General features: G+C 49.0%; 1 protein-coding gene across 1 annotated transcript in view; it reads right to left on the reverse strand.

Moving 5' to 3' along the window:
- Nucleotides 1–4,513, reverse strand: part of SLC36A1 (solute carrier family 36 member 1) — a 43,731-nt gene extending 39,218 nt beyond the window's left edge. Inside the window, exon 1 of the mRNA XM_054568149.1 lies at nt 4,391–4,513. The gene's annotated coding sequence lies outside the window, so the exon portion shown is untranslated. The remainder of the gene's footprint in view (nt 1–4,390) is intronic.
- Nucleotides 4,514–11,169: the final 6,656 nt, after the last annotated feature.

An 11,169-nucleotide genomic window follows, 5' to 3' on the forward strand; every position in this document is an offset into this window, starting at 1 on the left:
CCTTTGCCCCCCTCCACCCAGCACCCCCCCACTCCCTCAGGCAGTCCCCCCACCACTGTTCATGTCCATGGGTCATGTGTATAAGTTCTTTGGCTACTCCATTTCCTATGCTGTACTTTACATCCCCATGGCTATTCTGTGATTACCTGTTTGTACTTCTTAATCCCCTCACCTCTTCACTCATTCCCCACACCCTTCTCCCATCTGGCAACTATCAAAATGCTCTCTGTATCCATGATTCTGTCTCTGTTCCTGGTTGCTTGGGGTTTTTTAGATTCAATCGTTGGTAGACATGTATTTTTTGCCATTTTATTGTTCATAGTTTTGATCTTTTTTTCTTAAATAAGTCCCTTTAACATTTCATTTAATAATGGTTTGGTGATGATGCACTATTTTCTTTCTTGTCTGGGGGGCTCTTCATCTGCCCTTTGATTCTACATGATCGCTTTGCTGGGTAGAACAATCTTAGCTGTAGGTCCCCGTTTTCCATGACTTTGAATATTTCCTGCCAATCCCTTCTAGCCTGAAAGTTTCTTTTGAGAAATCAGCTGGCAGGCTTTGGGGAACTCCCCTGTAAATAACTTCCTTTCTCTTGCTGCTTTTAAGATCCTCTCTTTATCTTTAACCTTTGGCATTTTAATTCTGATGTGTCTAAGAGTGGGCCTATTTGCCACATGATCTATTTTTAAAGAGCATCAGACAGGACTCCCTCTAACCTATGACAAAAGTACACTCCATAAATTGAAACTCCTGCCTGAAAGACACTGGTATTCAGGGCAGCCACAGAAGAGCTGCAGAGCTCAGCCATTCTGTACAGAAGGAGCTGATTAAGCAAACACACTCACTCTTTACCTACATTCATAAAAATCATGAAGTGTTAGGACTAGGTGTGACTTGCAGAAGACTGAGCTCTAGCTTCCCATTTAGAGGTGAGAGAACCAAAGCCCCAGCTCAATAAAGACTTGGGATTAGAACCCAGCCTACTAGTCTCAGTCCAAAGTTTTTCTACCATACCATAAATGATCTACCCTCTCTAAAACCTCCCTCAGAACGAAAACTAGATAGGATTGGGTCTGCTGAGGGAATTCTGCATAATAAAAAGTACATAAGTTCAGAGCTTAGTTGAGTGACCTTGAGTAATTTAATCTCTCTTTGCCTCAGTTTCCTCATCTGAAAAATGCTGTTAATACTACCTACATAACAATACTGTTAAAAAGATAGAAGGAAAAGATGTTAAACATACTGCTTGGTCCCTAATGGACCCTCATTAATGGTAGTAAGTGTAATGATTACTGCAGAGAAGTTCAAGGATAGGAAGTCAAAAAGTTCACTATAGAAATTAAGTATTGCAGTACTTCCTCCATTCCATCACTCTGGAGTGCTGAGCCAGGTCTCCAACATGAAAGCAGTGATCTATGTGCCATGAGCCTCCTAGTAAGCCAGGCAGACAGATTCGTGAATTCCATGGGAAAGGGAAGCACAGAGACATCTTTCCTACTAGGGAGGGTCATTGACAACTGGCCCTGGGCTTCCAAGGGAAATGTCTGGGAGATAAAAGAGGAGACAGCACCAAACGCAGCACTGTGTGGTTTCTATTTGGGTATATTCATAATTCCCATCCACTAGATCCACACCCTTTAAACAGAGGTTAGATTTGTCTGCTCAGACCCAGCCAGTAAGGCCTGGAGGAAGGAAGGAGGTTCAGGATTCCTCTCAGGCCTGGACGGAGGGAAACAGACTCAATATAAGTGTCTTTCATTTGACAAAGAGAAAAGCTATGTGTTAGACATCAGTTGGTCACCCACCTCTGGAACGTGTTATCAGGACCAGGCTACCAAAAGTAGATCTCAAAGTCCTGCCTGGTGTGGCTCAGTTGGTTGGAGTGTCACCCCATATACTGAAAGGTCACAGGTTCAATTGCTGGTCAGGGCCACCTGGATTGCAGGTTCAATCCCAGGTCAGGGCATATATGAAAGGCAACCAATTAATGTTTCTCTCTCTCCCTCTCTCTCTCCACCTTCCTCCCTCCCACCCTAACTCGCTCCCTCTCTTTCCCTCTCTAAAATCAATGAGCATGTCCTTGGGTGAGGATTAAGAAAAAAATCCAAAAGTAGACCCAAAAGAACTCAACCCAGTTCTAGGACCTTGCATCAGGTCAAGGTGGGAAGGAAAAATGTATTAATAGCAATGACTTCAGCATCTGACCCTTGACGACATAAGAATTTAAAGAAGCGATACTCACTGGTAGGGGAAGGGGGTGTTAAAAAGAAAAAAAGAAAAAGCAGGAGTTCTTAACATGAGAATAGTTATACGAAGCAAGAGGGAAAATTAAACATTCCCAAAAGTGGGCACCTATCTATTCCACTCCCTATCCCGCATGCTAACGAATTGAGTCCTCGAACTGCACAGAACCTCTGAATTGGAAGAAAACGTAAAACTTTACTCCAGCACAATAACTTAACCTACAGCAGCCCCAAAAGTAATTGCCCAGTGACAATGAGCCCCAGGGACAGGGACCTCCATGCGCTGTATTGCCGTGTGAGGGAGCGCGAACTCTCTCAACGTCCTCATGCCCCCCCAAAACCAGTTCCCGTGCGGCACTTCCAGCCCCTGGTCCTAGTTTGTAATCTCTGGAATGCTGCAAAAGAAAGGAATCCACCACCTGACACTGCCTTTAAACTAGGAGGGGACAGCCTGAGCACGTCCAGCCGCCTCAGGGACGGGGCTGAGTGAAGAGCCAAGGGAAGAGAAGAACCCGCCATCAACGGGGCGACCAGAACACAAAGCGGGAGAGACTTGCTACGGCCATCAGGGCAGCCTCGGGGGCCTCCAGCCTGCACCCCAGACCGCCAGCCTCGGACACGGGGCCACTGACCAAGCCTTTTGTGTCCCCTCACGTCTCGACTTCAAGGACATCTTTAAAGAACATGTGCTCTATATGTACAAGTTGATTACTGTCGACTAGTCTCTTGACAAGAGTCAGAGTCGTATTTAAAGGAAAAACAGAAACAAAAAAAAGACGGTGAAACTCGTGTTCGGCTGTCATGACGTAGCTTGGCCATAACACACAGAGAGAGAGAGAAAAAGCCGAGGATTTCACGGCGACCTCGAAAGAAATGAGGCAAGGAGGCCAAGGGCTCGCTGGGAACGGGATCGAGTCCTCCGGCAACGCGGACGCTAACGCCCCCGGGAGAGAACAGGCTCTCCGGTTAGAAAACAGAGCGGACGCGGAGGCTGTCGGAACGGAGGCGGCCCTCGGGGATGCCACGCCGCCACCGCGCAGGCCGGGAAACCCCAGCCCGGCGCGGACGCGAGTCGCCCCGGCCGCCGCGCCAGCCGTCGGAGCCGGCACGGGAGCCGCTCAGCCCCACTCCCGGCTCCTTCCCGCGTCACCGCGCCGGCGTCTCATTCCGGGACGCCTCCGGAGCTCCCCTCAAACCCCCACTCGGGCCATCGCTAGCCCCAAGCCTGGCGGCCCCAGGAAGAAGCAAGCCCGCACCTGCCAGCGCTCCCCGTCAATGCCAGGGCTCCCCGCCCCTCAGCCGGGCGCCGCTGCCCTGCCGGGAGCGCCCTCCGGCTCCTACTTCCCGCTCTGGCCGGGCTGACAGCAAAACTGCACGGCGGCCAGAAACACAGCCTCCGGAATGGTGAGTCTGCAGAAAAAAAGCGCCCACAGTAAGCGGGGCGCCACGCCCAGAGCCGATCCGAGGGGTGGCGGGGAACGCAGAGCGGGAAAAGGGGAGAAGGACGACAGAGAAGGGGACAGGGACGGGGCGCCTTCCACGCGTCAAGTTTCCTGCCGGGGGCGATGCGGTGCAGAGGTGACAGCTGCCGAGCTCAGGGAGACCTGGCTTCTGCGCGCAGCGCTGCGACTCGCTCCCTGGGCGGCCGGAGGCCAGCCGCTGCCCCTTCCCGGGCCTCGGTTTCCCCGACTGTCCCGGGGGGGGGGACGGGGAGGGGGTCGGTGCACCACAGGACGTGCAGCGTCCCTGCGGGTCTGGTATTCTCGCACCCAACGACCCGCAGTTAGCCGGTCCCCAGCGAGCGGCTCCGCCGACGGCCGGCGGCCTGCCGGAGACGGCCGCTCCTTTCGAGAGCGTGTCAGGAGCCCCGGCCGCTCGTCTGGGCGCTGTTGCCCAGCTCCGGACCTCCGTTGCCCCCCTGTCAAATAGGACAGGCAGGTCAAGGGAAGAGAGCGTGAGGGACACGGGAGTCTCCGGGCCGCCTCATCCCAGGAGGGGTGGCTGCGGGGCACCGCCACGGAGGCCGGGGAGCACGGGGGACTCGGACCCGCATCCAGGTGGCCGGTGCCTGACCCTGAGCATCCGCGGCGCCCCTGAGGAAGGCGCTGGCTGGCCTCCAGGCACAACCTGTCAGCGAGCGGACTCACCGCTCGGGTTCCGGTTCCGGCTCCGGCTCCGGCTTGGCTCCAGCTGGGACTCCCGCGTCAGTGCCGTGCACCTCACCCCGCCTCACCGCGGAGGTCTCTCCATCTCTCTGGGCTGCCCCGCAGCCGCTTCCGGGCCGCCTCACGTGACCCAGGCGCCCAAACCGGCAGCCCCGGTCACAAGCTCCCGCGAGCCGAAGCTCCTCCCCTCTCGCGGGGCCCTAGAGCGTGGCTGCGCAGCTCCCCCTGGCGACCTACTGTTGGCACTGCAGCGAGGACCGTGTTCCTGGGGGCTGGAAGCGGGAATGGGGTGGTGTGTTACCCTCAGAGCATGCGCAGTGAGTCCCGAGTTGAAGCACCCTGTACCCTGAGTGTGGAGTCGCTTTTATCTTGGATTTATTTTCTTTACTATGTCCCAATGACCACATATTGCTTTTATAAGAAATTGATAATACATCTTCTGAAAAGTCATCCAATTGCCCCAGCTGGTGTGGCTCTGTGGATTGAGGGCCAGGCTGTGAAGCAAAAGCAATGGGTCGCCAGTTCAGTTCCCAGTCAGGGCACAGGCCTGAGTTGTGGGCCAGGTCCTCAGTAGCGGGTGCTTGAGGGGCAACCACACATTGATGTTTCTCTCCTTCTTTCTTCCTCCCTTCCCCTCTCTCTATAAATAAAATCTTTTTAAAAAAATAGTCATCCAATCATACTTTAAAAGTGTACACAAACTCATTTGTTGTTGCTGTGTATTTGGGATTGATGTGCCCTGTGACCATTTTTTTCTATTCAAAATAATAGGAACTTAGTTATCAGTTAATGTGCTTGAACAGATCATCAAATTTTTAGGAGCATATGACTGATATTAAGAAGAGTTTTTTTCTTTTGGTTTGGTTTGGGGTTTTTTGGTTGTTGTTTTTGTTTGTTTGTTACCCAACAAGTAGGTATTCTGTTGGGGTGGGAGGCTCCTAATGAAGACTCTGATTCAACTCAAGTTAAAGTAGCTGGGAAACAAAAGGAGATTGTATGAAAAAGATCCTGAGAACTTTCATGGGACAGCCAAGTCCCACGAAGGATCCTAAGGAAGTCAGGCTTTAGGAGCAGCATAAACCCAGGAGTTAGACCCCATCAGGGTTTCAGATGTTTCTGTTCAGGTTGGCTCTATGCATTGCATTCATTCTTTTCTCTTGATGCCAGCCGGCTCTGTCCACGGCTCTTGAGTTTTACATTTTACCATTTGAGGCACCAGAGACTAAGCTGGTGTCTGTCTGGTTCCAAAAATCCAGGGAAGGGATTCATTGGTTCAGCTTGAGTCAGGTGCCACCCTTGAACCAAACAACTGTAGTTAGGGAAAGTGTCCAGAGAAATCATAACTGATACAGAGGGGTCAGGTCACCTCAGAAATGTGAGGGGAGGGTTGCTGAGGAGCTAATCCCATGGACATCTATGGCAAGCCTTGAAGAAAGAAAAAAGAAATCAGGGATAAAGGTCAGGCAGTCTAACTTTGCAGCTCATAAACCCGGTGACCTGGTTAAGTCCCACTTTTATATGGGACTAATAATTCCTCCCTTGTTATGCCATGTGGTGTAAAACTACTGGTGAGAACTCAGTGGTTCTTAGAGAGGAAGCAGAGTGAGTTTAGTGGATATAAGTATAGAATCCAGAGCAGTGGTTCTTCCGGGGGTGGGGGGTGGGGGGCAGGGGGATGGTGATTCCCCCACCTCCCCCTGCCAGGGAACAGAGTTGCCTGAACAATTATTCAGAGCTGATGTCCCCACAGGGCTGATTCTGAGACACAGAATCACATATCACAGATAGCTGGAGCTGGAATAAAGGATGAGTACATAGAGATTTCTCTAGACCGCAAAGTCATACCACAAATAAAGAAATAGGTTTCTTCAGTCCTGGTGCCAGTACAATTTATATTCCTATTTCATCCTTTGGTTAGGAGCTGTTGTATATTCAGCGTGTAAGATACTCTTCCCGCTAGCCCCCACCCCTGCCCCCAAGCAAAAGGAATCCAAAATTACACAAACCCTTCATTACTGCAGGAAGGGCACCTTCCAGACCTGAAATTAGGGTTGGAGCGCTCCCTAGTGGTCTGTGTACAGAAGCACAACTCCTTTAAAGACACCAGACATTTTAACTGTAACATCAATCAGCAGCACCAGCATCGTCATCATCATCCATGGACCACAAAGCTGCTCAGAGGAAGAAACTTTCCTGAGCGTGAATAGGATTCTCAAGTATAGATGGCTGGACTAGAGCCCTTTAAAGTCTTTTCTGTAACTGATATTGTTATAATTCTTATTATTGATATATATTCATATTATTGGTATAATTTACCTTATCAATATACTGATATTGGCATAATTCCTTGTACCTATAGTTGCCATATCTTGGAGTTTGGAGTTTTTTCCTCTCTCTCAAGGTCTGTGATGGATGAGATGAAAGAATTTAGAATAATAAACAATGAGTAAATGGGGTCTTTACATAAATGGGGACCACTGTGTAATTATGGCCTCTCCACTCACAAGTTTTGCTTCTGGAAAACGAGATACAAGACTCTGCCCTGTTTCCAGTCATCCTATGCAGAAGGATGTTTGTGGTCATTACCCTATTCAGAAGTCTTGGGACCTTGGACCACCTTAAGTTTCTGGGGCCACCACCTATACAAGAACCATCTGAAAACTGTCCAGCAGCTGGTGAGTGAGCTCAGGCCTCAGAGCCATAAGGATAACATGCAGGTGGGGCTGGCTTAGCTTAACTTTATGGCCCCAAAGGATAGAAGATCAGCCCTGGCTTGTGTGGCTCAGTGGATTAAGTGCCGGCCTGCGGATCCAAAGTTTGCCAGGGCTGTGGGCCAGGTCCCCAGCTGGGGGCATGAGAGAGGCAGCCGACTGCTATTTGTCTCACACATCATGTTTCTCTCCTTCTCTTTTTCCCTCCTTTCTCTTCTCTCTAAAAATAAATAAACAAAACCTTTAAAAAAGAACAGAAATTCACATTCTTAATCTAATGTATAAACGATAAGTATTTAGAAAAATATAATGTGGTAACTTAGTTTTCTGAGTAACTCACACTGATCATTAAGAAAGAGAAGAAAGAATAGCAAGTATTTATCAAGTGTTCCCCTGCACCAAGTGATGTATACACACATTTCATTTGTTTTTTGTCGCAGCCCCATCTACCACCTGGAAGACAGAGTACCGGTCAAGGAATCCTGACATGATTTGACCACCTTCCCGAGCTTCATACACCACAAATTCATATTCCATGTGAGAGGCTCTTAACCTGGTGATGACTAAGTGTTGTGGGAACTCAGAGGGAGGGGAATTAATTGTGACCAGGGAACAGAGAAGCGTTGCAGAAGCCTCTGAGACTTGAACAACTTCAAGCTGGAATGTGAGAGGTTACGAATAGAGGGAAAAGACATTCTTGGCAGGGGAACAGCACATGCAAAAGGCATTGGTTGTGAAGGTGTATTGTGTGCTCAGGGAATGGCTCTGATTGTCTGCTATGGTTGCAATGCTGAGCAGATGGAGTGGAGGCAGAGGGAGGGACCTTTGTGAGAAGAGGTGGTAGGAAGTTGGACTTGATATTCAATGGGTTTTGAATCCCAGCCTCAAGTTTGGAACCCTTTCCTGTGGGCAATGAAATGCCATTAAAGGCTTTTTGAACATTACACTGATTTAATTACTAATCTTTTCTCTGTCTTATGTCCACTAAAAAGCACTTTTATTTTTCCTATTTTTGGTTTTAAAAAAATGAGTCCTATATGGCTAGCATGTCATGATCACAGTCTTTCCAAGGCCATCAGATGCAGCCCCTGCCTTTTAGCAGATACAGAGTGTGTCCCCAATTGACAGATGCGGCAAATGAGGTTCAGGGAAGTAAAGTGACCTAGATAGCTAGTGGTAGAGGTTGAGTTAGGATTCAGATCTCCTGAAACTTAGGCCAGTTTTTCAAACATACACATCATGTACTCTCTGACCTCACATACATTCAGTTATGGAAAAGAGAGAGCACACTATTTCTAAAGTGCAGGCAGTTTTACCCATCATCCCACTCACTGAATAGCTGTCCCTGCAGGAGTTGAGATGGGAAACGTGGCTCTACCACCTTCTCTGTAAGCCCTGGTCCCTCTCATGCCCTCCCTGGAGTGAGGCTCTCACCACTCTTAAGTGAGATTCTAGTGCCAAGAGGTATGTGTGTCATTTTTCCTACTATATGGCCTCTGAACACATTCTTGTATTTTAGGGAGTTTAAGGGGTTATTCAAGGCAATTTTTGAGAATTCCCAGTTTCCGCTTTGTGTTCTGATATGACTGGTCTCCCTGCTGTCCCTCAGCAGGTCCTCCGGAAGCTGCTGGCATCTGCAGATGGGTCTAATGTGAAGACAACATTAGGCGGGGCTGCATGAACAGGAGGCACGGCCTTATTTAGTTCTCTATAATCTACTATCATCCTCCCAGAGGCATTTGGCTTTTTACTGGTTGCAATGAACTGTTAAAGCCATTGTGAACAGGGCATACAATGCCACATGGTGGAGTTCTTGGACAGTTTCCCCTGTTTCCCCTGTCCTCCTGGTAGTTGGTGTTGTTTGACCATTGCCATTCTCCATGGTGTCAGTAAACTAACAGGTTCCCACTTGGCCTTGCCTCTCAGGACTGATTTAATTACTTGTACTTGAAGGTGAAATTCTCCAATAGAGGTCTGTAAATTCTGCCCTTGCAAGGCATAAATGCCAGGTGTGTTCTCTGGGACCGGGGAAATGAAGGAAGACCTCATACTCTCGGAGGAGTCAGGGGGGAGAACACCCAATTTACAGAATGATGGGGACTTTCCTGACCATTACAATCTGACCTCCACAGCCATCCCTAGGGCCTGAGGGGGCCAGAGAGGTCTGAGAGTTACCATGTATTAGGGTACACAGAGCCACCGGCCACCAAAGCAGTGCTTATTTCTGGGAGACCAGTGAACAGTGAGTCCCACATCACTGAGTGGCCTTCAATCACTCCCTATGGCCCTCACCTAAGGATGACCTTGGCCTTCATCCTATACTTCTGGGCAGGGGAGGCACCCAACCAGAAATCCCAGAGAGCCCCTCTGGTATTAGCAGAGTGTCTAGTGGGGAGGGGGTGGCAAGAGCAGCAGGTGGTAACTTAGATTGTTCAGGTTTTAAAGCCTTCCATAAGCCTAATAATACTCTACTAGGCTGATGATCAGTTTTCTCTTGGGGCGCCTACAGCAAACAGGTCATGACACATTCGTTTTTTGGGTTATCTTCACAGCCCCTCACCCCCAACCCCTGCCTTCACTGTATTTATTTCTCCCATTTATTTCCCTCTATCTGAGTTCCAGTTCCTTCCCATGGCTCAGACATGCTCTCGTGATTGGTTTATTTCTCCTAGATCTACAATAGATTACCTGATGTCATAGATGTCCTGTCCCACCATGGGGCTTAGCACAGAAATAGTCATCATATACCATGTACTAGTGGCCATCTGCAACAACTTTGTTTCATTTCTACCATAATGTGGCCCAGTCAGGTCCTTAGATCATCAGGGCATAGATTACTTGGTGCATGCCCAGCTCTGTAAATACTGGTTGTACTTCCTCTATAGACTCCCTGGTCCCACAGGCCCAGGAAGGTCTCGCTCCTTTGGCCAAGCCTCCCCACATGATAGAATGATCCAGTCCATGAGAAGTTGTGTGCCACGAATTCCTCAGGCACCATGCAGCCGCTGTTGGAGAGCAGGGTGTGTTGTAATGTTACTCATGTTCTCTGACTCCTGACGGGTTAGGGAAATACCATCACTCCCTTTGTCCCATGGCCACATGAGCTAATGAGAATACTTTACCTGGCCTTTGCTGAAACTTGGCATCTCTGTTAATTGGTTCAGCAGATGTATGTTCTCTCACCATTAGTCTCTTGCTCGGGAGACTAAATTAATCAAACCCAAGGAGGGGGTTCTATGAGCCTCTGCTTTATAGCCAATTGGTCAGAAGTACAGGTAACAACCTGGACTTGATTGGCATTCTGAGTTGGAGAGAGTCGTTGGAAACTTCCATCTATAGCCGGCTGGCCCGAAGCACAGGTAAAGTCCTGGGCTTTCCTATTGGCGGCTGAAGTGGCAGGGGAGGCCTTGCAGGACTGAATACTTACCCTGTGGAATCTGATGCTATCTCTGAAATGTCAAAATTAGTTTCGAGCAAGGCACATAGCATAGACTCCATCCATGTGCGATGTTATTATCTAAGCAGGGGAAAGAGTATAGTAATCAGCCCCAGGCTATAAAGAGCTACGTGAGGGGGACAAGAATGAGTGATGAATTTTCATTTGGGAAGAGGTTTCATTGTTTCTGGAGTCTCCAACTTCCAGCCCCAGAAAGTACTTATGTTCATTTTCACCAGATTACACAACCTCAGGCAAAGCGTATCCCGGCTCTCTGCCTCAATTCTCTAACCTGTTAAAGAGGGGCGATTCTTCCCGCCCCATGGAGCAACAGAGCTGCAACTCCAGCCGGTGTCAGAACCCCCTGAGAACTTGGTGAAAACACAAAGGCCCAGATTCTCTCTGCTTCAGCGAGTCAGGGTCTCTCTACTGTGTCCCACCAGCTGATTCTGATACATACCAACTCTCCAAACTGCCATCAAAAGAATAAAAGAAGCAAGGCCCTCTGTTTAAAGGATCACAAACGAGTGTCATAATTACTTCAATCCCATTTGTTCCCTGCTCTATGAAGATGTCAAGTGGGTAGGCTGTCCTCACACAAATTGCATGTTCCT

The sequence above is a fragment of the Pteronotus mesoamericanus genome, unplaced genomic scaffold, assembly GCF_021234165.1.
Source record: "Pteronotus mesoamericanus isolate MK-2021 breed Mesoamerican mustached bat unplaced genomic scaffold, CSHL_Meso_final contig_2, whole genome shotgun sequence".
In the NCBI taxonomy this organism is placed as follows: Eukaryota; Metazoa; Chordata; class Mammalia; order Chiroptera; family Mormoopidae; genus Pteronotus; species Pteronotus mesoamericanus.